Source organism: Cyanistes caeruleus, chromosome 2 (genome assembly GCF_971803275.1).
Source record: "Cyanistes caeruleus chromosome 2, bCyaCae1.hap1.1, whole genome shotgun sequence".
Taxonomy (NCBI): Eukaryota; Metazoa; Chordata; class Aves; order Passeriformes; family Paridae; genus Cyanistes; species Cyanistes caeruleus.
In genome coordinates, this window is record NC_141702.1 from 107,332,161 (window position 1) to 107,356,883 (window position 24,723).

The 24,723-nt window shown below is 37.5% G+C and overlaps 1 protein-coding gene across 45 annotated transcripts in view; it reads left to right on the top strand.

Annotated features, from left to right (window-relative positions):
• The window catches only part of NRXN1 (neurexin 1), a 671,062-nt gene that overhangs the window by 169,690 nt on the left and 476,649 nt on the right, over positions 1 to 24,723 (top strand). The window contains exon 1 of one of the 45 annotated variants that reach the window (XM_086878977.1): positions 14,854 to 15,036. The exons of the other annotated variants lie outside the window; for them this stretch is intronic. The gene's annotated coding sequence lies outside the window, so the exon portion shown is untranslated. Of the gene's footprint in view, positions 1 to 14,853; positions 15,037 to 24,723 lie in introns of those variants that run through there. 45 annotated transcript variants of the gene reach the window in all.

Below are 24,723 nucleotides of genomic sequence, written 5' to 3' on the forward strand. Positions count from 1 at the left end.
ACATAGTTTGACAGTGATTACATCATTTTATTTCAGGTTAATCTGGCAGTGGACAGTGAGGAGGGTTTGCTCTGCATGCTGTGCACTCTATGAGTAAGAGGTGGTTTCTGTCCAAAAGAATTCCTAGTCTGTAGCAGGTGTCCTGGTCCTGTTACTGACACTCCCAGTTAAATGCCAGGTCTGGCAGTGCCCTGGCAAAATGAAGTAGCTGAAAGTGTCCTGATAGCATGTGATCATTGATGATTTTTGGTTAGTCTGCTTTAATAGACTAAATAAAGATTCTAAAGGGTTAGGATTTGTTTGTTTTTTTTTTTAAACAATTATTAGACTCTTTGTTTTTGTTGTAAGTTTCATAGTTGTTTGTTCTTTTAACTAGCTATAATTTACCTTGATTTTGTTTTTAAAAGCTCTTCTTATACATAAAGCCCCTAGAAAAGATCAAAAACATGTCATCTGAGAGATGATCAACTGCATTGAACTTTAATCATGGCTTTAAAACTAATAGAAACAACTCCTGAGTTTTCAAATGTAAGCTTAAAAGCTGAGAAATTATGAAACTAAATTGCACTGTGAATAAGCCATGGGTTTAAGAAAAACTTCTTGTGACCCCTAACTCATAAAAAACCACACAAAATTTTATGCCACCTGGCAATAATCCTCACCTGTAGAACATCACTAAGAATAACTCTAGGTATACCTGACACCATATTGTAAAAAGTAACCCAGCCCAAATCCTATATTTAGATTTTTATGCACATTATTTTTGCCCATAGTGGGATGAAATGAATGATGGATGAGAATAACATTTTTATCTGCTTAAATCCTAGCATTAATATATTTGTTGCAGAAGAATCGTGCAAGTACTGAATTATTTTCTTATCAACATGGAAACTTGTAGCTTATCTTACTGTATAACATGTAGAAACAGAAAAATATATTTTAAAGTCAAGTTCTTTGCTGACAGAGACACATGAATGATCTTTACACAAGAGCTGGGATAACAAGAATCCTTCCTACAGTGTGATGTGAACTGTCAAATGGCCCATTTGTAAGAATGGTACCAGATTCAGATTGACAGCAGAAGTTTTGCTGCCTGCAGAGTATGTCTGCCACAAAGACAGAGCCTGCCAGACCCCATGCTGTTCCTATAAAATGCTGTGCAATGACACAAAGAGCAAGGTAGATAGATGTTCTTGGTGGGTTTCTGTTTAGGACCCTCCTCAGAGAAGTGGTTACTTGTGCAAAATGGAACAGTTTTGGCAGAAGTGATGGAGTGCATTCAACACTAGCATATCCCATAGACTTTCAGTTTGAACCATGCTCCTTCTAGCAATCCTAAGAGGTGACTTAACCCTTGGTACAGGGATGAATTGCACCCAAACCTTGCATGAGTATTTAAATTCCTGAGTTCTCACATGAAAAGTAAGAAAATATTCTCCTCTTTCTCCTCCCCAGTCTACTTAATTTTCTATTTGTTTGCATTTTCTTTGTGTTTTTTAATAATACTCAAACTGAACTGTTGTAACCGCTCCAAATGTAACTGGATACCTCTCTAGGGAGGTGGGAGTGGGGTTTTCCCCTTACCTTTTATGAAAGAGCAACCAGAATGAAATGAGAAGGAGAGGGAATTCATTACTGGATCACTTGAAAGTTTTACATGTGTCCATTCTTTGTAGCTGAGCTGTGAAAAATTATCAGTGAAATGATAATAATCACTGTGAAATGTATGTTTCATTCCTGTTCTATTTTAGTAAAATATTTTAATTTAGAGAATGAAATAATCATACAAGTATTAAAATCATAGAAATAGCCTATATTATAGTTATAGAAATAATTTATTTTGCAAATGCTGTTTTAGCCAGCATTTTGATGGCTGCATTTGATGCAATATTTGTCCCTGCCTCTGTTCTCCCAAAGCAGACTTGCACATGACAAGGCAGCTGCTACAGGGAGAGAACTGATAACATTGGCAGTGTGTGTAGCAGAATCAGGGAAATCAGGCTCCAGAAGAGAACAGGGGGTTGTTCCTTATGGAGAGGAAAAAGCTGTAGCAGCTGTTTGTATTTCAAAGAATGAGTCTAGAGAGAAAAGCAGCCTCGGACTTTCGAAAAAAAAAATGGCTGAACTGGAGGGACTGAGAATACATTGCAAATAACTTATGTGAAGTATCACTGCCGTTAAGTGGGAAACTTAATGACAAATTCAGCATAAATGAACCTAAGAAAAAATTCTAAAGCTTAAAACTGGCTTTTTCTAAGTGATCTTAGACATTACTTAGGCATGTAACTAAAATAAATAGAATCCTTGATATAGAAGGAACCTTTATGATCCCTCAGCTTTGACCTCTGAAAATGAGGCTATACACTGTACAGAATCTGTATTGTATTTACATGTTTTCAATTTATCTGCCATCAATCTCAGAGAATAAGAGAGTAATTTTGGGGACTGCATGACAAAAGGATTCTCATCACTTGTTTAACCTTGGTCAAATGTTCTTTTGAGTCCATTTTCTCTAATCTTTGTATTAGATGCATGCCCTACCATTATGCTTCATGAACTTCGTGATCCTACTGAGTGTCAGGAACTATAAATGTAAAAGAGTTAAGTGGTTAGAAAAGTATGTATTTTGATCTGCAGAAGAACAAAATATTCCAGAGAGCCTGTTTTGAAGAGCTAATAGCTTAAGATCTATGCCTTGCTGTCTAATCTTCCTTTCCTACTGAAAGTACTAAGATGTCACTGAAACTGAGGTACTTCAGTGTAATTGCATCATCATTCTCTGCATGCTTAACCAGGATGCTTCTAGCATGGAGAGGCAGTCTATTAAGAGAAGTTCTGATCTTTTATAAAAATAGTGGAGCTTACTGTATGTAGGCTGAAATGTCAAATATTTTCTAATGCTATACAAGTTTTCCATTTTTTTTTATTTTTATTCTCATGGGTTTGACTTTGAGAGTTCAATGTACAATAAAGATGATCTAGCACTGCTTCTTGGTATGTAGTCTACTGAGCGAGCCTGAACTGAGCTAGGAAAAGGGATGGAACAGAACAATGCTATACATGTATAACTGTAGCAAAATTAAGCCTAAATGTTTCATTTCAGAATGCTGGGAAACAAGAATGGCTGAAGAGCTGTGAGTCCTCATAGGACCTCTGTGCTGCCAGTTGGTATTTGAGCAGTGTTCAGGCTTCAAAGCTGAGCCCCAGCACTCAGTTACTGAAACAGGGGAGAGGTGCATATCAAAAGCTGTGGTAAAGTTCATAGTTCCATAGTAAAGTTCAATTTCTGTTGTGGCTGAGCGATGCACGTGGTGTGTCATCTTCGGTGCTACTCTTAGGAGATTCCACACAAAGTTAAATAAAGCTGGGGGACTCAGCAGTGGGGATTTAGCTTCATTTGCTTTGGGGAGAATTACTCTTCCAGGTTCTGTAAAAGAAACTGTGTGACTGAGGGAAATAACACTTCTCCCTCACCCTCAGAAAGCTCAGTCCTTGATTGGCCATGAAGCCATCTGCAACTTTTAAATGTAAAACATAAATAAAACATGTGCTTTGACATAGTTTTGTTATAATTCTATTATAAAGTCTGAGTTTAATGTTAGCTTTAAACTTTTAATTATTGCAATTCAACAAACAAAGCATTGCCTTCCTGATTTTGCAGTCTGCAGAAAGATGAATAATCATTTCTGAGCAGCTGTAAAGGGGTAGCTGTGTGCCTTGGTTTTTGGGATAGAGCTAATTTTTTTCCTAGTAGCTGGTCTAATACCATGTATGTCCATAGCATGTGATGTCATGCTGAGCCTATAAAAAAGGAGAGCTTGCCAGGGGCTTCTGCTGGGGAACAGGTTGGGCATCAGCCTGTGGGTGGTGAGTAATTGCGTTGTGCATCACTTCTTTTGTATATTCCAATTATTTTATTGTTATTATAATTTTCGCTTTCTTTTTGGGTCACATTAAACTGTCTTTATCTGAAACTACAGATTTTTATTCTTCCTTCCCCCATTCCTCCTCCCCAGCTCATCCCACTGTGGTGAGGTAGAGTGAGTGATGTGTTTATCTGCTTGCCAGGCTATACCATAACACTGTGCTAGGAGGAGCTGCTGGATTTTTGTGTGTGTCTTCGAGGCACGATGTTAGAATCCTCTGGCAAATTTTACTGATGAGGGAAGAGAAAAAAAGCAAAAGCCTCCTGAGCATTGTAGCATCTGGTCTTTGAATATGGTGGAAAAAGGCACTGAAGTAATAGTAAATTTTGAAAAAGAAACATGAGAGGCCCACAGCAGAAGTAGCAGTACACTCTAAATTAGATCTGGGCAGTTATAATGACAGGGCAATCTATGAAGAAATTCTGAGACTTGTGTTGCTGGAGAGTAGCTACTAATCTTTGTCATGACTTTAGTTATAAAATACTGAAACTTTAATGCTTTTCAGAAATCTCTGTATTATCCATAAATGCCAGAATATATAAGGAAGGGTGTTCTATGTGTTTTTCCTACAGGTTTTGAGAGAGATTCTGATTTGGTAGACCTAATCTGAAGTCCATAGCTTTCACTGAATGGTAATTTTTTTCTACTAGGAGATTTTAACTGTGGGGCTCTCTCTAAAACACTGGGTGATTGCTACAGAAGCATTATATCCAAGCTAGATGATATTCAGAATGTAAGAAACTTGTCTACACTGTACCAAGGAATCTTGCTCTAGCAACACTTTTGTATTTGTTATAAAATTATTTGGATTATTTGTGTGCACTGATGATTTACTTAGGGCCTTTGAAATTGATTTTTTGGTAACTTGGTACAAATTTAAATCTGTCTCCTTTTGAATATTAGTCTTTGCTCCATTCTCTTTGCTTATGGAGTAAGATTGGTTTTTTTCTAATTAAATATTTTAAATACCTGGTACTCAAAATCACACTTGTTCATAGCTCATTTATTTTATATGTGCTGTCATGGGTGACTTAGAGCTTTTGTTCATAGAGTATGTTGGCTCTTATAACTGAGGAAGCTGAAGGATGTAAAGAGGTAGTTTTGCTGTGTTTCTCACCAGAACAACAAATAGTTTTGATTAAAATCAACAAACTTAAATACCATATCTTTAAGTTCATGCAGAATGAATTTATAATGGAATTTTCTTTAAATGCAATGATGTCTTTGACTCACAAGTAGTCAGTGAGCACAGATATTTTTGTTCTTCTTAAAAGGACCTTACAGTTGACTTACAAGTTACCTTTGCAGTGTTAGGTGAAAGCAGGTCCAGAGGAGGGCCCTGCAAAAGGCCAGAGGACTGGAATTCCTGAGAAGAAATTTGGAATTGTTCAGCCTGGGGAAGAGAAGGCTCTGGGAAGACCTTATTGTGTCCTTTCAATGTATAAAAAGATAACCAGTGAGAGAGATTGAGAGACTTTATTGCCAAGGCTTATCAAGGTAGGATAAGCTGTAATGGTTTTAAGCTGAAACAAGGTAGATTTAATTTGACCACGAGGAAGAAGTTTTTTTATAAGTGTGATGAAACATTGGCACGGGTGTTGTGGATGCTGCAGTATTTGAGGTGCGCAAGATCCAGCTGGATAGGGCTTTGAGCAGCTTGATCCAGTGACAGAGATGTCCCCACCTGTGGCAGGGAGGTTGGGCTGTATCTTGAAAGATTCCTCCCAACCCAAACCATTGTATGATATCTAGAAAGGATTGAGGCAGCAGGAATGATGTCTTGTTGGAGTTTGTCTTTGCTCCCCTTGACACTTCCTCTTAGCCCTTCTAGGCATCATTCCTGTGCTGACATTATTCCTGTATTTCCCAAGATGTCAGTGAGCATTGTGCTTAACATTTGATAACTTGGTTTGGTTTTACATGTAAAATCACCTTACCAATAAGACTTGTTAGTTGCTATCTTTATACAGCCTCATTAAAATTGCAAGCTGCCTTTAAATATTTACTAAATATTTAAATAGTTATGTTTTGTTGTGTTAAAATCACATATTTGTGATTCCTTCATAGAAATTTACCTGACTGTGGGTATTAAGCTATAAAGTTATCCTCTAAGAAAATAGACACCAGAATAACTTTTAATCTAAATGAAGGATCACGAATTGCTTGTTTTTCCAGTTGGAAAGGTCTTAAACATGCAGGTAAGGGCAAAACCAAATAGTTTAAAAGAAGCAGTATTGAAATGATGAGTACTGTGATGGACAGTGATCTGTTGCTCATTATTTCTCTGAAATGTCATTTTCTTGAAATGGTATGGCTTTTGATTTAAGTGTGTTTTTAAAGGCAAAGTCTTTTAAAAAAGCTTATTAATCTCTAAGACTGAGATGTCTTTCTCCTTTCTTCCCTTCTTGGCACTTGCAGAGTGCTTCTTTGTTTGAAGTTTTCACAAGAAAAGCATGTGGTTACTTTGTAAGTAGGTGGAGAAAGGGGAAGAATTGGCTTCAGTGTGCTAGGCTTGTACTCACATCTGCAAAAACTGCAGTTGGTTTGGAGACCAGCAACTGGCACTAGGGGCACAAAATTACCAAATTGGTCTGCCTTACACAGCAGGTCAATTTGTGCTGCTGCAAGACTTATTTCTCTGGGATCAGTTCTAAGTTTTCTTATTGATTCGAGTAGCTTTGTGTCTTTACATCCTTTTATGGTTCCTTACTTTATGCGAAACGTCTTTCCCGTCTCCTGGCATGCTTGCGTGTCAGGCCAGAGTGTAATAGGGGGGTGCTCTAACTAGTTACAATTGAGCCACCTCAGGTATCCAAGGCTTCCAGCCATGACAGAATGGATCTCTGCATGATTAATTTACTCCTACCCTCACAAGCTTTGTCAGGCTGCAGTCAGGCTCATCAGAGAGATGATTCATCTCTTCCTTCTGTAGAATCTGGGGCTTACGATACATCTCTGCTATAGTAAGATGGGTTGTGGTAATAAAAGCAAGGATGGAAAATAGAAAGCCTAAGTTTGAGGAACTGACCTACTCTGGAGGAGTAATGACGCATCTGTCTGAAACTCGGTGGTAAGAGAGAGAAAGGGAATCATGAAGTGTCTAATTGGACACCACTGGGTTACCCTGGCTGCTGTGAGACAAAGTGGGGCTTGTGGTGCAGAATACCAAGCTCTTGGTCCCTTACTCTTCAGGAAACATGTTTTTGTTGTGAAACTTAAGGGCCTCATCTCAAATATCTGAATATTATTTAGAAGAATTTTCAGTTTACAAACAAGATTTGGAAAAGTGAAGTGAATGTGGCTTCTCTTCCACCTTTAGAGATGCACAATAAACAATTTTCAAATTTATTTGTAAGATTGCTGTTTAGCATTAGTTGTAAGGAATTATAGAGGGACAAAAATTCAGTTTAATGCTTAATGTTCCACAATAATCTGTCAAAGTTGTGAATTCTGGATAGTCCATGAAACGCTCAAGCCAAAATTTAGACTTTTAATTTAGGCATTATGTAAATATTTATATTTATACTTTGGTCATGTTCTTCTGTATATATGAAGGAAATTGTTTTGTGTACTCACTATTTAATTCACTAATCAATGGAGGTTTGAGAATATGTGCACTAAGCAAACAGAAAAAGAAGTAATAGATGCTAGTTTTTATAGATATTTGATTTTTGGGAGCTACATTCTGAAATATTTCTGTTAATTATTTTTAATGTAAGGGACGAAACCATCTGTCTCCTTCTGATTGAGATTTGTTTTTAAAACCAAAAGCATTAGATTTTTCTTGTTTTGTTCGTTGTTTTTTTTGAGGGTTTTGTTTTAGTAAAAGCTGAAAAAATCCCTTGAAGAGCTGTACCCTCGGCAATTGGGATTTAACAATTAGTGCCATGTGGCTGGGCATCAGCTTCCTAAATCAGTCCCACTAACAGCATTGGGAAGGCTATTTTCTACACTTCTCAAAGAGGCTGGGTGCCAGAATGTGGTGTTGATGCAAGTCTTTTTAAAGATGTTTCTCTGTATTCCTTTACTTTCTATATATAAAATGCTATTTCTGCAGAGCAGTTCCTGTCATTGCAGTCTATTACAATTTAAGTCATGCAGTCTGCATGGACTTGTTTCTTTCTGATGGTTTTTGTTGAAGGGGAAATGTATGTATTCATAGAAAGCTGCCTGGTTGCTTGTTTCCCAGATTCAGAAATTCACCAGCTGTGAGCAGGATAAAAACATGTCCACATCACATCTTCCCAGAAAAAAATGCTCATTCCTAAAAAAAAAAATATCCTCATTCCTAAAAGGTATTGTTGCATTAAAGCACTACAGAAAAACTTAAAGGAATTGTTGTAAACTAACAATTTTCACACAAAACACGCCTAAAGGTTTTGTTATAATAAAGGTAATAAGCAGCAGAACTCGAATTTGCTGGGCAACAGATTCTGTATTACTCCTTTTTTACCTTTTTAAGTTATGTGAAAGTAAACTCCAGAGTTCTAGAAATATTAGTGCTTTGTCTTAAAACAAGGTTAGCAGCCAGAATGAGTATGAAGACATTTTCTTGGTTGGTACCCAACCTTGGCTGGTATGTTTATCATGTAGCTACTGGAAATTTTCTTTCATGAAAGACTGGCTGTCCTCTCCCAAGTTTTTAAATGACATGTTGGCTAACAACAGAAAATTGTGTGGTTGATGGATTCTTATGTTCCCTCACACTTTTATTTTTGGCAGTAAATTACCAGAGAAGGGCCTTGACTTAATTCCTGATGCATAGCTGCTTTGAGATTGGAATGTATTGATGAGTTATTTTTAATGAGTTGGCAGTGACTTTCAAGCCAAAATGTTCTATTGACAAAATAGAACCATATATTTTAAACAGTGAATTTCCTATTAGTTTTTCCATTATCAGGAGGTGTTTATTTCAAGAAAACCATAATGAAGATCTTCTGTGATAAAGCATTAACGTGAGGAAAAAAGGAAAGGCAAGACTGAAGGGGGAGAGAAGCCCAGAGCAGTGGCTTTGTGTTCTGTGTGTTCTCTATAAACCCTGGCTGAATAATCCAGAGAATTGCAAGTCAGTCTTAGTGAGGGCTTTCATGAGACTTAGACTGTGAGGTTTTAGTATTTTTGGCTCCATGTTTCCTGATTTCCCTTGATTTCACTTGATCTATCCAAATAGTAAACATTAGAACTTACAGGAGAAATACTAGGAGGAGGATCTCAGGGTTGTTAGTTGAAGTTTTCAGGAAGATGTTATTTCTTTTTTCTCTAACAATGCAGTCCCGTTGCAACTTCATGCCCCTTTGATTGTAATTCCATGAAAAATCAAACTAATGACAGAAATAATTAGCCACTGACGGTAGCCACAGTGATTTATTATTTTTTGTAGCAGCTGCCTTGCAGTTGGTTTTTCTGTCAGTCAAATGCAGTCAGGGTAAAAATAAATTTAGGATAATAATCAGATTTAAGGTTTATGCATAGCAACATCATTTTGGGAAGCTTCCCTGTCTTCTCTGTCAGCACTCTTTGTTCCAGTGGTGTGTAACAAAGGATGTACCAGAACATTATGATGTACAGAAAGTATGGAGGGGAGGAGGTGGCAACCCAAAATTCAAGTTAAGTACTTAGAAAAATGAGCTTTTTCTCTTTGCTATCAAGTGTGATTTCCACAAGTGCCTTATTTCCTGTGCTTGCTTTTCTTTATAGACATGTCCTATTCTGTTCTGCCAAAGTTTTCTGCAAATAGGCAGAAGTAACACAGTGGTGAAGGATATTATAAATATGGAAAGAAAGCATCACTTCTTCCTTCTCATCCCCATGCAATGAAAAGATGTGGGCTTGACAAAAATGTTGCTAAGAGAGTTACTTAAGGCTAAGCAGATGATAATCCTCTGCATAATACCTTGAGTTGGTTACAGCAGTAGTGCTGATTGTGGAACCCCCTGACTGATTGACTAGCAAGGAGCTAGACTAAATAATGCGTATTATTCAGTGGTCATATGAAAAGTTATATTGTAAAGATGAATTTTTTATATTTTAGAAGGATTTTGTTGAGAGTTTCACTTGGAGGAATCAGCCCAGTCTGTCTGAATGAAACCAGAAATCAGGCACTTCAGAGTGAACTCTTCTTAAGGACTAGTAGGAGAGATGGCATGAACTGTGAGAGTAAAGGCGCTTATGCAAAATTCGCTTTTAACAAACGTAAGAAGGTAATAAGTTGGTACAGCAGGAGAAGATTTAGGCATAGATTTTGAAAGCAGAAAGTTGCACAGTGCATCTAATGGATAGACTTTATGGCCATGAGCTCCTGTGGCAGGCTTTTGCTGGCTCTGAAGATAGCCACTACACAGCAGGGGCTGTGAGGTATATAGGTTACCTATGATTAGGTATAATACCTATATATTACTATGTATTACTATATAATACTATATATTACTATTATATAGGTAATTCAGGACTACTTGGAAAATGGTGGTTTCTAGCCTCTAGTGCAGTTTGCAATGTAACCAGTGTTTTCTGTTGCCAAAACTCAAAAACAGTTTCCATCCTCCTGGGGGAGGAGGCAAGAATCTCCTTTCAAGCGTGAGGAGTTCAAGCAGATAAAACCTATTTTTTTATGGGGAGGGTAAAGAGAAGTATGAATATACTGCAAGGATAATAAGGGTAATAAAATAGATGCAGACATGGCTGATTGCCCTTGAGCTGACCGCTAATGAGGCATGCTGCCACAGGCACCTCAGGTAAAAATTCTGAGCATTCTGAATTGTCACTGAAATACCTGGAATGAGTTCTCAGGGCTTACATCACCTGGAAATCAGCCTCACCCAGTTTTCTTTCATAGGTGGTTCTTCAAAGTCATTACTGAAGTAAATTATTTTACAGCCTTGCAGTAAATGTGTTTTGATTTTATATCTGTATATATACACACACTGTTTTTTTTTTTTCATTTTTAAGCACACACTGTTTACAAACAGAGTTTAAGTAATCTCTTTTTGGTGGTCATCTTTTTTATTATGAAATATGTAAAGGCATACAGAGGTTCAGAAAGACAAACATTAATGAAAGCTTTTTAAAAACACTAAATATGTAGTAATTTTTCTCAGATACTCATTGGCAGGGAAAGGTGGTTGATATCCAATTTTCTAATACCTGTTAGTATCAGTTGCATTCAGTTGCAGAGTAATTACAAGCACAACTTAAGAGCTTTGAAAGATGAGCACATCCATGGACCCTTCTTTTCTTTACTCTCCTGGAAAAATTAGTTCTTAACTGTATTGTAAAGGACACATGGAATGCTGGCAAGTTAGGCTAAAGAAGTCGTGCTTGTGTCAGTGTCCCTTTGTGAGTTTCCTTAGTTTTCACTTCCTTTACAATGATGTAATTCCATTGATTTCAGAGCAGCCATTCCTAATTTTTACTTCTGTAAGTCATGCCCTAAAGAAGTCTTTCATGGGACAAGGTGGACTTGGCAGAAAATGCTCTTTAGAATGCTGCAGAGTGGATGCAGTTGAATCAAGAGGTAATATTATGAAAGATAAAGGCTTTTTTTTTTACATATGCAATAGCTGTCATTTGCATTGACAGCATGTTGGGGAATAGATTCTTTTAGTTCATGTTACACTAGGGAACCATTTTCCCTCTCTTGCTCAGTGTATTTAGAACACTGAAAATAATAAAAACTGCCATCAACTGACCTGACTCAGACTGTAAATTATTGGTTGCTTTGAAAGATATTCCCACATCCAATGCATTGTTGACTTAACAGTTACCAAGGCTACAAGTGAAGGAAAGCTCTCTTTTTTCCCTTTTTTTTTTTTAAGCATAGAGTAGAAATTAATCAAAATGTTGTTGAGGTGATGACTGCCAATGTGTCTGTGGGTGGGGAAATTAGAAGATGGGGTCAGATGCGTTTCATGTCCTGCTTTTTTTCCAAAGAGGTTATTCCCTTAGTTTCTACTGTTGATGACTTTACTGTTAGCCAGTGAATGCAGTTCCCCAGTATTTTGCTTTTCACCTTAAACATTTAGGTCTTAAAAATTAAAAATTTAGGTCTTTAATTTTTCAGACCTATCATGTAGCTCCTGAACTGAGCTTATGGGTGTTTTTAAATTCATATTTTATTAAACATGATGAGAAATAAAGTTGACAATAGATATAACTGGAGAGTTACTAATCCTTGCCAAAGAGTAAAAGTTCCCCATTTTTGCAACCCTTTTCACTCACTTGTTATAGTTGATTTCAGAATAGTATGGCCACTTGTAGACCTTTCTGCAGGGACAGAAAAAACATTTATGAAGGTCTTCTGAGTGCAGATACTAATGAACAATAACTTTCTAATACCAGATTTTTTTTAACTCTGATTGCTGTTTTCCTTCAAATCCTACTCCCAGTTAGAAAACTTGCTGGTTTTTCTGCCTGTGATCTGCAAGGTCCACTAGAATTAAAATATTTTTTTCAATATGTCTAAACTATTGCAAATATTTTAGATAAATACAGTTAAATTAGATAACCCTGACTGAAAATCAGTCTAGAATGAAGGTGAAGCATTCTGTTCTTTCAAAAATGGGTCTGGTCTGCAGTGTTTCAGAGATTTTGAGTGTGCAATAAGGTTAATGTAACCACTGTTGTGAACTACATTAAAACTACATTTGAAGTAGTTCAATCTATTAGAAAACAGGAAATATATATATATATGTATAATTATCAGAATAAGGAAAGCACAGAGGCTAGAATGGTATTCACTTTTCCACTAAGCAACATAAATTGATATCTGGCCTTGCCATCATGGGCCTTGCAACTACCAGAAATACATAGGAGTTTGTGAAGTGCTGAGGACTTCTTGAAAAAAAATGTTGCCTACATTTATAAGATCAATTAATCTACTGAAAAGCTCAAGATATTTTTGAAATTGTGGGATGTCAAAAAGATATGGTTGGGGGAAGCACTGTTCTAGAAGTATTTCATTATTGATATTTGTATTTATTTGAATATTAATATTCAGTCACTTTGGCTACTACAAGAAGTGTAATGCTGGGTTTGGGTGCACTTATACTACTGCTCTTGCTCTCTGAACTAATATCAGTGTACTATATCTTGGCTGAGAACAAGTGTCTGAATTATTGCCACAAATGTTTTGTGCTATTTTTGGCAGGAATCGGAGATGTAATTTCTTTTTTGCTGACACTCTTCACTGTAAGTTGTACAGTTTAAATTCTTCAAATAGAAGGATCACTTTTCCCCTTTTACAGGGACAGACTGAAACTTTGAGAACCTGAGCAGCTCATCTTGTATCTTCTGTAATACCATCCTGTTGTGGGATCCTTCAGGAAAGATAGCAAACACGGTACAGCCAGCACTTGTGTAACTTCTATGAGCTCCAGAATGCATCTGTGAATTGACCCTGTCCCCAAATTCACATATCAAATTACTTACACCTATACCTATGGGATATTAACAAAAATTTATAGCTGCAATTCATAAACACAATAGATATGCTTCACTAGCAAATAAACACATTGAACTGAATACTAGAACTACCTGCAGCTCTGACTGCCTGTGCTTGTAGGATAATAATGAAAAATTAGTAAATTCACATGCAAAAATAAGCAAGCAGCTATGTGTTCCCATCACCCAAACATTTTTGCTGTTCCAGGGAGTCAGGTGAGCCACATCGAAGACACCTCATGGAAACTTGCACAACTGCAGCAACATGCTTAGCAATCTGGTCTGGTAGTGTGTTATCCCCACTCTGCTTCAGGCTTCAATCATTTCCACTGGTGTAGGATTCTCCAGTGGCAGTAAAACTTGCTTACAGTCCACATTCACATTATCTTTAGCCTACTGCAAAAGCAAAGCTTCCTGGGCTGCTACATTGTCAATTTGTTTCTCAGTCACCTCCCTAAGACGATCTAGAAATGTTATATACAGCTCACTGGGTTTCTGCTTGACTATTGTCCACAGCTGACGAGGAGCCCCTACATCTGGGACGCTCCACATCACGAGATATGCAACCTCCTTTCCCTGCTGTAACTAAGGAATGCAGCCAGGCTTGGAGCTGTGGGGTGTTAATCAGTGGATTCCCCATGAGTTGGGCCAGACCTGCTCCAAAATGAGGGTCATGCTGGGGATGTTCTAAATTACCCATGATGACCTCATTCACTAATCACCTCCACTGCAAAGATCATCATGAGATGGGGAGAAACAAATTTGTGCTATCTGCCAACAGTTGAAGGGTTTTAGCTCATTAAAGATACCTTGCAGCATAGACTGAGCAAAATAAGAAGCTACATCACTGTGTTTCTTAAATCTTTGATTACCTTCCAATGAAAAGGATCCCACTCATCAGGGCTATTGCCATTATTTTGGAGAGGACATGCTCAGATATGAGTTGCTGGATCTGACTCCCCCGCTTCCCTAGCTTGTTCCTACAGTCTTTCCCAAAATCTTTTTGGATCTGCCCCCCTCACCAAGACAGCCACTGGTTCTAGTGTAAATAATTGTCACAGTGGAGGGGCAGCTGGCTGACAGCCTGCTCCCTTTGACTCTGACAGCCCCTATAAATCGATTAAAACTATGCTGAATGAGACCCTGATGACACTGGCACAGCTCTGCCAGCTCTCCCTAGGGCCCGCTGCCACCTGCCCTGTCTGTGGCAGCACTCAGGAACAGCCCTTGGCAGCGCCATGCCACCCTCACGGAGGTGGCTGCCTGCCAAGGGAGGCTGCAGCCCTTCCTCAGCAACCCCTGGCCACCACCCCCAACCTCTGTGGGCCGAAGGGTGACAGTGGCTCCACCATGGCTTTGCCTGGCTGGCACCACATCCCAAGACCTTGGAATTTCGTCATCAGCATGTGGGAGAAGAGGTCAACTCTTGGGTGATAGCGGTGGGATAGGAGGAGCAGTCATGAAGGGAGGAGGAGACAAAGGGGACTAGGCCGCAGCAGGGGGATCGGCTGCTGGAGCAGTGGCTGTGGTGTGGAGTGCCCACTCCTCACACTTTTAACACCTTTCCTCTGTAGGTTTTGTAGAAAAATGTCCAAAAAAGATTCTTCTGGTGATATTTGAGCCCCCTTTACTCTGTTTCCTGCTCACTCACCTAGGCCCCAGTGTCTCTATGATGGTAAGTTGTCCGGACATTCAGGCTCTCATTTTCCACCTGCTTTGCTAGACTGGGCTCCAGCCCTTGGCTGCTCTCTGGTCCTCAGTTCTCTCTGCCCAAATCACATTGGGGTCACCGTTTGACAGAGGACACACGACTGACACCAAGAATGGTTTCAAGCATCAGCACTTTATTATTCCCCAGTTTCTGTGCCCTGTTTCTCACATACATAACACCTGTTTTACTGTTTTGTGGTTGGCCAATACAGCTCAGCATTCCATGCTCCCTCTCCTTCACTGATGTTCACTTATCTTACACAGCTGCACCCCATTAGAGATGAGGCTGGGCTGCAGCCCTATTCCCAGTGTCCCATAATCTATTCTCCTACAGGACACTACTGATAACTTTGATCTTTTTGTTGCTTTTCTCCTCTCTTGTTCTGCACTTTTGACCACTGTAATTATTTTGGTGCTTCAGCAGAGTGCCTCTGTTGGGAAAATGAGAAATAAGGAAGAAAATACTCTCAACAGACTTCTGAGAGGGAGAGGACAAATGGTTGGCTGGATGTTGCAGCTGATCATTGTCAAAAAGTCTTTGCTGGAATTAATGGAAAGGAAAACAGCAAAGAGAATCAGTGTAGACTGATAACTCTCAGTGTCTTTTGGATTTCTGTGACTGATTTCAGAAAAAAAATCTTCTGATACACAATAAAACAGGCTCTGGACTAAAGTATCTTTATTCTTGCAGAGAAGTAGTAAAGGGCATTTTAAAAACAGGCAGGAAGAGGCATTGTGCAGCTGTTCGATAGTATGAATATAGAAGCAAGAAAATAAATATTTTTGTGAAAATGGCATTTCTGATGTTTCAAATGTTTTGATAATTTTCTATAGAAAGAACTGCTATTCATTTTGTCAAGTTTTTATTTCTGTAGTATGAGTATGTGTCTCATTTTACCTCTATTTTTATATATTCACTGCAAAAATCTGTGTTGGAATTTTCTCAGATCCATGATTTAGAGAACAAAACAGAGCAGAACTACTTATTTCGTGTAGTATTTACATAGTTCACATACCATAACTTGCAGGGCACTTTTCTCTGCTAGTTCCGGTGATTATGTCCTAGGAGTTATAGGGATGATGTGGCACTGGAAATATAAAACAATTAGAGTTTGTTTATTCCATAGATGTCTGTGGAAGTAGCTCAGAGCTGTAGCTGCATGTATGGTTTATGGCATAATTTTGATAATAAAAATATTAGTTTTCAGGTAGAAATAGTTGGAGAGATTTAAATAAAGCTGCCTTGCTCACTCAGGAAGAAATGATTATTTTTTTTTTTTAATAAAAGCATTAATGAACAGACTTTGCCCTACCAAAAGTGGTAATTTGGAAGCTGATGAGAGAATAGAAAAGACAAAAAATTTTCTTTCTTTAAAGTTCTCCTCTAGACAATGGGAAAACTTCCATAACCAAAAGGACCCAAACCATGTCAGTGTTTATGAGGGCAGGGGAATAGCAAGGGAACAAATTTCTAGTTGTTGTATGTCAGAAATGAATTTGAAATATAGGTAACGATAACTAGAGTGAGAAGCCTTCCTTCTTCAGGAAGTTTTCCATTTGGGTAGTTTCAGCCCTACTTTCAGTTAAATACATGTGGGGAGTTGCTTGGAGAGATGAATTCAATGCTGAAGTCAGTCACAGTCTGGATGCAGTTATTTTCATTCTCTTTTACTTCCTCTAGACCAACTGAATTTGGTTTAGGAGTAACTTCTTGACAAAGTGGCAAAATATGAGTAATTGAGTCGGTTCCTACCCAGATGTAGAAAGATGCCACAACAATCCAGGACTGGATGAGCTTGATTTAATTCTAACTGTATTTCTCAGAATAATGATTAAAAATCCTGTCAAACAGCACTTTTAATATATTTATCAAAATAAGGCTGTGAGGCCAAGATAACTTCCCCATTTCCTACTGGAATTAAAACAGGTGGGACTGAACCTTCTAAAGAAGTCTGGTGATGCTTGGCATTGTGCAGTTTCTTTTGAATTTAACTAGCTGGAGTTCAAACAGCCTTCAGATGAATTTTTAAAGAAGTTGTCTTGTAAACATGAGCAGCCTCTTGATGGATACCTAACATCCATGTGAAAAATAGTGATTGTCCCAAGAACTTTTACAGTTGAGCAGTTGCATTTATAGTCTTGCTAGAGTTGGGTAAAATTAGAGCTGCACTAAATTGATTATAAGGTATAACACTCCCCACCCCCACGCCCCTCACTTCAAACTAAACAAACAATAGCAAAGATGAGAACACCTTTCAGACAAGGATTTTCAAAGAAATAGCATGACTTCCAAGAACACTGAATTAAGAATGGTTTGCAGCTTCCTCTAATATACTGTCCAAAACCCACATGACTCTTAAGTGTTGACTAAATTCACTATAAAAAACACCAGACCTTCTTGGTAGGAAAAAAAAAAAATCTTATTTAACAGCATAAACATGTGCAACAGGGAGCCAATAAAGAACAGTTTATGCTAAAGAAAATGCAGGCACATATTACACATGCACTGTGAAGATCAAAATGTCTGATTCTGGAAATACAGAGGGAAAATTAAACCTAGTATGTGAGAAATCAAGACTAGAGTTCGTTTCAGAAGGAGGTCAATAGAGAATTACTAGACAAGATGAAGTCTTACTGGACTACAGCAGCTAACTTTCAGAGAGTGTTTGGAAATCTGAATGTGAAATCATAATATCCAGTCTAACAGAAATTTCAGGCTTTGGTACTTGGGAATCAAGCTGTCCCTTATTGTTTGTTTTCTGGAAGGCCTTGGATTATTGTAGATGTGTTTTCCACCTTTGTTTTCTGATGCTGTCCTCTGCTTAGACTGCATTTTGGTTTTTGACTTGGGTTGGCCTGAAATACTCTCAAGTACTTATGCAAATATTCAAAACTACTAACTCTGTTTTATTGTGATGCCTTAAGATTTTAACCTTCATATTTTTCAAATCCTAGACTGAATTAGTGCATAACTCTAAGCTCCATATGAAGTGTAGTTAAGTGCCTTCACATTTTGCTTACACAAAAGAATCCCTCTGGGCCTGTCATCCAAGGGCACCTTATAGCCTCAAGACCCAAAATGTATAAACAAAAGTGAATTGGGGGGCAGCAAACTGGGGAATTACAACTTCATTACCTGAATTAGAGGATTAATGCCTGATATGTAAATAGATCACACTTAGATCTGTCTGAAAGACTCGTGACCATTGTCCAATTTGGGGAGGCTTTGTCTGCCCTTAATGTACCTGAAGGCCCTTCATTAAGTATATCTGCTTTTATCCTTTTAACTTTGTCTGGTCTCTGTTTCTAGGTAAGCCCAAATTACACATCAGTTGCAGTGATGATAGCCTTTTAAAAAGTGGAGCTGTAAAGGCTAAAATGCACTTCTTACAAGTACATGTATCTTGCATCTGTTTACAACAGATGACTCTATATCAGAACTCTAATTTTGCACATATTTAGAAACTGCTAAATGTTTCTGTATTGTATGTATCTGTGCATAGGTGTGACCATCAGAGTACATTTATGCACCTTGGTGCATAATTCATTTAGGGGATGCTGCTCTGGTTTTAAAATTAGTTTCATTGTCCTCAATGCTCATTTACTGACTGTTTAAATGATTAATGTGTATTGAATTAACTATGTTTCTTTATTTTAATAAAATCTGTTTGAAACAACATAAAACTGATTTTCATACTAAAAACCCCTGAACAAGTACACAGTATCTTTAGGGAAATCATGAACTAGAAAAGTTCCTACAAAGTTATAATAGGGGCATACTTTACCCCAAAAATAGTTGTTTTCTGAAAATGATCTTTCATTCCTTCTAAGTTTCTGTGAACAATCCATCTCAGAGTTAACTTTTCTGGGTATTTCAGTGTCTTTTTTCTTAAAACACTTTATTATGTATTTTATAGTCATGGAGGTATATTCCTCTGGTAAACATTATGATGTTTGTAAAGCCTACCTATTACCTTAAAATTATGTCAGAAAAAGACAAATTTCTTTTATGTGTTTGTGGGAGACTGTGAATGCAAATTTTGGCACTGTGGGTATAACTATAGATGCAGATGAGTGTATATATGTACTGCAGAAAATGCATCTGGGAAGAAATGAACCTTCCTTCCTGAAATCTTGGGCTTCAGACAGATGAGTTGGGCACTAAAGCTTCCATGGGAGGGATGGGTTTCTATTTCATTACTATTTTGAACCTTTCTCTTTTTTAATACTATAAATTTGTTCTAATTTTCTTATTTTTACTTTTAAACTCTTCCTTTGTCTGTTTTTAGTAGAATGAAGAATTGTTAGTGAAAATGAATATATAAATAGGGTATCTACAACCTTATTAACGAGAGGACAAGGTGTTCTATGTCAGAAAGCCCCCTTCTTAAATTCTTCATGTGTTACCTATTCTGAAACGAGCCAATTCCTTATAATTGGGTGGAAGTGTGAGTGTGTTTCAGGAACTTGGATAATTATCTCTTTTAGAGTTTCACAATGAAGATTTTTTAATGGAAAAAATTAAAAGTCTCTCTGGTGAAATCAAACCTCCATTTGCTTGGCTGGTAGACCTGAAAGGGCTCCTGAGTGTGGCTCACTAAGTTGCTCTTGTCAGAGAAGTCAATTTTCTTCCCCACCAGTGTTCAAACGATCTTCCTATACATCTGCTTCTAGTGAGTATTTTTGACAGATGGGGAGAGAAATGCCATTTTCTCCTGCATAATGTGATGTGCAATATTGCACACAGACCTTTAAATTGTCTGTAAAGATTTATCTCTGATCACTGCAGTAAAATATCACCTTATTTACAATTAAATGAAAAACTCTATTTGTCAGGCTCTTCCAGACAAGTATTTTAAATGTCAAAAGTCAGTTGTTTGCTTCACATTCAACAGTTATTTGATTTAGTATCTCAGTCTTTGCTGGGGGCACAGGGGACATAGATGATAATGTGAAAAAATGAAGCAATGTTCAAGTCCTGGAAGGTGCTGAGAACTTCCTCAAAAAGCCAGAAGAATGGTTGGCACTTCGAGGCAAACTTTTAAAATAGGATGAAATATAAAATAAATTTAAAACTTCCAAAATAAAACAATAGAAACCTTCAAAGTCAATGTTTTATGACACTTCAGAAATCATTCTTTGGTTGTCTAAGTTACATATTGTAACAGAGGTAATTAGCAGGACATTATGATGTATTTTAGCATGTAATGGCTTATAGTAATTATCATAGTCGTCATGAATTGAGTAAATAAGTGAGAAATCCTATTTAAATAGTGCTTTTCTGAGCTATTGAGTGACAAGCTGAATTGTGCTCTTTGTTCTCCAACAAAAATATAAAATTCACCATTGTTGTTGCAAGTGTGTAATTTTATTTTTATTTTTTTTCCCAGAATTGCAGGACTTGTGCTATTGGGCTTTGCTTTCAGTATTTGTATTGATTTGAAAATGAGAAAAAAAAAAATTTTGCAATTAAATATGCATGAACTGGTGAGGGGACTGATTCAAATGACGAGCCAAATAAGGAAGATTTTTGAAGTTAGCTGATCAGACATAAGCTAAGAATGTATTTTCATATCATTTCTGCCTTGAGAATAGGTTTTCCCATCTGTGGATTTTGTAGCTTTTATAATGGTGCTCTGTTTAGCTTGAAACATACAGTACAGTAGCTCTTCAATCTACTATTTTATTCATTAATGCTTTGTTACCTGGTAAAGATTCCAGCACAGAGCTGGTAGTAGACTTGGATATGTGAAAGTAAATAACATAATTTGTTTTAAAACAACATTATTGATTAGGCATTACTGAGGTGACAGCAGTAAACAGATGAAAAAAATTGCCCACTTTTAGAGGAGCTTGCACATGTATTTGTTTAGTTCACAGTGTTGTACACCTGTCTCTTCTACTTGGGACCAGTCAGCAAAGTCCCCCCTGAGGGTGCCAATGCAGAGAAATCCATTGTGTTGTCTCAGTAAAAGTGTGTCTCTACAGATATGTGTGTATATATATATACATATATATATAAAAATATCTTTTTGTAGTAACTAGTTAAATGAAGGTGCAGGGGTTGGTTGACTGTGTCTGAGCTTGCAGAGTATGTAGCAACAAAATGGGGGAAAGGACAAGTAGGGAGAGTTGTGACATTCCTTGCCACTTGGTCTCTCTTTTCCTGCCCATTCCTACTTCTCTGAATATGAAACTCTTTGTCAAGCCCCTGCAGAGATCTGGGATTCAGGTGGTCTGTGTGTCAAGGTGGTTTGCAAGTGCAACACAACCCCTGGTTTGAATACTCATGATTGCCAGAATGCTAGGAAATAGGTAAGTGGGGGATTGTGCCTGCATGCCAAGTTTTCTTGAAAAGCAGATTTGGGAATTGTTCACCCTTGTGTAAATACACTAAAAAATAAATACACTAAAAAATAAACACACTAAAATTGTTCAGACCTTGAAATAGATGAAGGCCAGCAGTTTTGATTTTTAGGGTATGTAAGGGACACATTTAGCTACTTGGAAGGATAATGCTGAGAAGTCTGGGTGTTTTTTGGTGGGTGTTTATGGTTAAACCCCCCCCCCCCCCAAAAAACAGAAAACATCCCATCTGATCTATAGCAGCTAACAAAATGATCTGTACCTTAAACCCAACCACCCCACCAGTAGCTGAAGGATAAGCTGAAGCTAGTCCTGAGCTTGCTGGTCGTGCTCCAGTGCCATGTGGCTGTTAGCAGGAGTACTTAGGCAATAAGTGCTTGGCTGGAGCTGAGCCAGAATGTGCTTAGCCCCTTGTAGAATGGGATTCTAAATTACTACTGTATGACAAGTGTTTGTGGGGAGAATTGAGAGTTCACTTAGCTGTGTGTGTCTCTCTCAGAGAGCCTACTTGGGAGCTGAGGAGCAGAGAATGAAAATGATAAAAGACAAAGTAGGATAAGAAATTCACCCAGACATTGCCACTGCTGTGGTTTACCAGTTCTCCCATGAAATGTTCATGGAGGCGTAATGGATCTGATGCCAAGCATGATATGATTTTTATTGCAGGCCTGATGAAATCCTTTTATGTCTTATTACATAACCTGAAGCCTACCATTTGTGTGGTTATTCAGAGATGTTCAAGATAACGTGAATGAGGATATGAACTCTTGTAGAAAATCAGAATATTACCAGCCAATGCGTGTGCCTAGCTGAGAGATGATGTGTCCAGTGAAGCTCTGAGCTAGAGTTTCCATGGATCTGCAATTATGGCTTGTTCTATAATAAAATCTTTAATATTTAGAAGTTATAGGAAAATGGTTTGCTGCAATCCATATAGCTAATTTACTAACATCAAGAGTTCATGAAAATAATGACATGAAATAAATCCTAAAGACTAGAATCTAAAAATTTAGTTAGTCAGACATAATAAAATTTTCTTCCTGAGAGGCCGAGGTCAAAATCTGCAACAATAAATAATGACAAGTTCATTTTTTCCCCTAATAATAGCAATGTATTTTTTCTACTTTATTTCATATACACAGGAAGCTGCAGATAGCTTTGCAAAAATGATAAGAAGCCAAGCATATAAAGTGCATGAAATACTTGATTTCCTTAGAAAAATAAAACTGCAGCATCATGCCAGGACATGGGCACAGTTGTGAAATTGTATTTTAAAAAATTCTATTCTTCTGAGAAACAAAATGTTTATAACTCTGTCCAGCTTAAGCAGCAAATCCTACTAAATTTTTGAAAGTTACTACTGATTTTTTGCACAGGTAAAGTGAGGATAATAATGTCATGTTACAGCTGGAAAGGTTTTTATCTAATACTTTTTTCTTTTGATGATTGAAAGGCAGGCCATCTGCCACAAAGCATTTGTCTTTAGCGTGCCACCTGCAACTTTAAGTGAGACTTTTAAGTGAGATTCCGTCTGTCCCGTCTTCTCACATAGTGGATTTCTTTAAAAGGAAATAGGTTTGGCTTTTTTTTTTTTTTATGCTGCTGACTTTTGCAGAGGAATATTTAGTTGTTCAAAATGGTTGCAGTTCCATATTGGCAGGTTATATTAAGCATGGGTTATGGACAATTTCCTTACCAGAGAAAGTGCCTGGATCAGCTATGCTGGAGATACAGTGATGAAAAGAGATATTAAATAAATGTCTCAAAATTGAATAATCCCCACTAGTGCTGGGTTTTTCACTCATGACTGTGATTTAGCTGAAGATATGTAGATTGAAAGTATATTTGTGTAGGCAGGGAGATTAATTTTCGATTGAAGAAGTGTATCCTTATTTTGGTGCTTGAAATGCAAGTATAGCTTCCACTTGTAAACCCCATGTTCTGATCTGGTAGTTTTGGATATGAGAAGTGTGTGTAGCACACTGTGTCATGTCCCCACTGCTGATCTGACCTTCAGCCAGCCTACATCCCCCAAAGGTACTTCTTTAGTGTGATGTCAGTGAACAGTGGATACAGGTTTAAGGTAGCTTCTGAATAAAGGGATTAAACTGCCTGTGTGAGTCCACTGCGGTTTTTTGGAGTGATATGGCTGTCGGGAGGAGCTGAGTGTGATAATTAGCAGGCTGTCCAGTACTTTCTATGATATTCTGGAATTGTGTGCCTGAATGGGAGCTTTATCAAAAGAAAGTATGAGAAATGCCCGGATAGAGTTTGCAGAATGGAAATCTTGATTGTTTTGAAGCTGATGGAAGTGTAGTGGTGGATTTTAGAGACCTGACTCCCTTATTTCCATATTGTTTTCAAATTTGTTGAATTGACAGTCCAGCTCTGGCAATATCCTTGCTGCCCTAAAATATTAACAATGGCAGGTACACCAGAAATTTGTAGTGGAAAAGCTCAGTACTGATGTAAGTGTGAGAAAATTTTCTAGAACACTTTTTGGAGATGGAATTACTGCAGAGAGTGAAGCAGGCACTGTGACACAGGAACAAAAATTGTTGGTAATGAGTAGGAGTTTAAGTAAAGCACTGAGTGGCTAGATCATGAAGGATAAATCTCACTCTATTTTCTTATCTCTGGCTGTTATTACTTACAAATGTAATTAGGTTGGTTTCAAAATTAACTTTCTGTGGAGGCTTCATAAAATAAACCAGAACAAAGTATTATTAGATGGGTGAATTTTATTCAGTGTGTTAGATTGAATTAGAGTGTATCTTTTTACAGTCTGATTAGTACTTTAAATATGGCTGGGAATTAAGAAGAAAGAAGTAGTTGTAACATGGAAAAAGGCTCTAAAGCAGATTCTTAGAGAACACTTTGACCTTGAAAAAGATAAAATGAGAACAAGTGTAAAATAGAAAGAAAATCATCTGCTATTAGCACAAAATACTATAGCACAGTACTGCTCCCAATGTAGGAAAACAAAAGAATAAAGAAAAGGGTAGATAAAAGGTCAATATTCATAGTAGTCAGACACTTAGATCTTTCAGTAAGAAATCATAGTCTAATTAATCTCAACACGGTTAAATTTTATTTTGAATCTAAGTTACCATAAATATTAAGGGTTTTAAGGGCCTGGAACATTTGGAGTCTTTTTGTTAAATATTTTTAAATGTTTCTGAAGTTAATGTTTTAGATATTTCAATTTAGCATCTAGTTTTACATGTACTGTATCACAGAAACACATTTCAGTGACGTTACTGCAAAGAATGCAAGACTGCAAAAT